This window comes from Delphinus delphis, chromosome 8 (genome assembly GCF_949987515.2).
Source record: "Delphinus delphis chromosome 8, mDelDel1.2, whole genome shotgun sequence".
Lineage (NCBI taxonomy): Eukaryota > Metazoa > Chordata > Mammalia > Artiodactyla > Delphinidae > Delphinus > Delphinus delphis.
In genome coordinates, this window is record NC_082690.1 from 92,296,748 (window position 1) to 92,299,657 (window position 2,910).

Genomic DNA, 2,910 nt, shown 5'->3' on the forward strand with positions numbered 1-2,910 from the left:
TTGTACGGGCTGTCCTGTGAATTGCAGGATTTTAAGCAGCATGCCTGACCTCTAACTACTAGATATTAGTAGCTCCCACCCTTCACCAGACATGACAACTAAAAATGGCTCCAGACATTGTCAAATGTCTGAGGGATGGGTGGTGGGGGCATAATCATCCCTGGCTGAGAACCGCTGCTTTAAGATAGAAAGCACATTTCCAAAGTCCTGTGTTCAAGGCCACCACATGCATTCCAGAAATACTAGTTGACTGAATGAGTGCGTGATGAATAAAAATACTTTAGTAATCAACAGATAGTATATAGATAGATTGATAGATAGATATCTGTTAGTATAAGTTACACTTTAAATAACTGAAACACATAAAATATTTGACTTGCAAATTATACATTTGAATAATTCAGGGAGCTGAAGTTTAAATAATATCAGAAGGACATAAGATTGACTATATACACGCATTTCATAGTGAAAGACCAAATGCCAAGTAAGAACAATGGCAATTTTGTGAATTTGTTGCCAGTTCAAATTTATTTTGCCAAGGCTAATGTTTAGTTAAGTTGATATTTCTGACAAGTGTAAGAATTTTCATTGAATGAGCTTATGTTTGAATTTCAACAACTCTGCATTTAACCTGAAGGAAATATAATCTCCTGGGCAATTTTCAAAACAAGTGACTATGCTGACAAGGGGTCTCGGAGATAAAAGCTAAATTTAAAAAAAAAAAAATCATTATATTCCTTAACTGTTCTTTATTTTGGCTGCGTCACGTGGCTTGTGGGATCTCAGTTCCCCGACCAGGGATTGAACCTGGGCCACAGCAATAAAAGTGCTGAATCTTGACCACAAGACCACCAGGGAACTCCCTTAACTGTTCTTCCTCTAGACATTTACTTAACAAATATTTAGAGAATGCTTAGAATGTACAAAATGATTGAAGAAAATAAAAAGATCTTTTTACCCCTGTTAGAAGAGATAATTCATGCATGCAAATAATCTAAAGTGGAATCAAAAGGTTAAGAATGTTCAAGTGAAATAGCCATTCCTTTCATTTGGAAAAATCAAGGAAAGAATCATAGAAAACACAGCATGGAATTTTGGCCTTAGGTGGAAAAATAAGGTTGTTAATATCATCATTTATAATAATATCAAAAAATAGAAAAGTTTTAACATTAAATATCGGTTGAATCACTAGCTCCATTTGAAAATTTTAGTTCTGAAAACTGCAATAAAATACAAGATTATGTGCCCTATTTAAAAAATAACATTAGGACATTCAGAATTTTGCATTCAGTTTGAGTTAACAGAGGACTCAAATGTAAAATATTACATAAGGATCAAAGCCTAGAAGAAAACACATGGCAATGTTAATGATTATTTCTGGACTGCAGGACTGGCAGGGGGAATATTACTTCTGTTCTAGATATCTTAGTATTGTAAATTTATCTTCCATAGCTGTATATTATTTTATATATGCACAAATGATATGCTATACAAAGTTTTGTTCTTTGAATCTACTCAGGTTTGAGATTATAGAAAGGTTTTCCTTTATTTTACTTACCACATATTCATATAATTCTGACAGAAGTTTCAGACACCACAAGGGAAAAATATTCTGTCAAATTTTATTTCTATACTTGGCTAAATGGTTGTAGATTGTGACTTAGTAAAGTGTGTAAATTTAAGAAACATAAATTTGAAATCTGCCATGTTGAAATTGTCATAGTCTTCCCTCTGCCCCTTAAAATTTACTTATTAAAAAGCACTCACTCTTCTACTTACCAACCAAAAATCTGATTACAAATTGTGTTAGAAGATTTAAAAAGCAGTAGAAACGTAGACCAAATATACAAAAGCTTAAATCCCTCATCTTCCAGGAAGACGTTGGTGTAACTGGAGTCTATACGGATATCATCCTTATTTGGGTGATTCACAACATCCTTCTCTTATATCATAGTTATATGTGTAAATGTTCTGCCTCCCAGTGGAGCTTCTTAAATACCCATACGGAATCTTTTACTTTTTTGATTCAACCCCCTTGAGAGCCAAATGCATGCTTAGGTACTAAGTACAGGAATTAACAAATGTGCAAATAGCCAATCCCTTGTAAACAGTAGTCATTTAACAAATATTTGAAGGAATGTATTCACAGAGGAAAAAAAAATTGGTCACAGAAATGACAAAAGGTAATAAAAGAAAGTAAAATAAACTCTCAGCATAATCTGGAATTATAACTACACCAGTATATTACAGACCTAAATTTCTTTCTCCAGGATTTAGCTTTCTCAAAAAATTTTGTCCAGAGACTTTTAATGTTAAAGGGAATAAAGGCTGATTAGTTGGACTCCAACCTTTCCAAACATATACCATGTCGAACATGCCCCGGCCTTGATATGTATGTAATTGCTGTTCTCTCTGCATGAACAGTATTCCCCGGATTATCATAGTATTTGCCCTTACATTTCCTCAGGTTTCTGCTCAAAGGTCATTTCTTCAGAAAGGTGTATTCTGTCTACTCTATTAAAAACAAAAACAAAAAATAAAAGCACTCTCATCAATTTTTATCTACTTACCTTCTTTTTAATAGAAAACTGATATCTAACAATATCTAGTTCCCTATTTATTTGTGATTTAGTTCTTTTCCTAAATTTATGCTAACAGGAGCCCAGGAGCCTTATCTGTTTTATGCACTGTGATCTCAACCTCTTAGAATACTGCCCAATACATAGTCTGTGCTCAGTAGACACGTACTGAATGATGAGTGAATGAATCAATGTACAAATTAACACAATGGTGACTTCTATCATATTTAACTCTAGGACATAGATTTTAATGCGTCCATTATGACCCCCATCTTGACATTCTTTATAATTTTAATTTTTTATTGTATTTCTTCACTCTGTTCCATGTTTC

General features: G+C 33.4%; 1 non-coding gene across 1 annotated transcript; it reads right to left on the reverse strand.

The window, feature by feature from the left end:
• Positions 1–786: 786 nt before the first annotated feature.
• Positions 787–858, reverse strand: TRNAK-UUU (transfer RNA lysine (anticodon UUU)). The gene has a single exon. It is a non-coding gene; the product is annotated as a tRNA-Lys (tRNA).
• Positions 859–2,910: the final 2,052 nt, after the last annotated feature.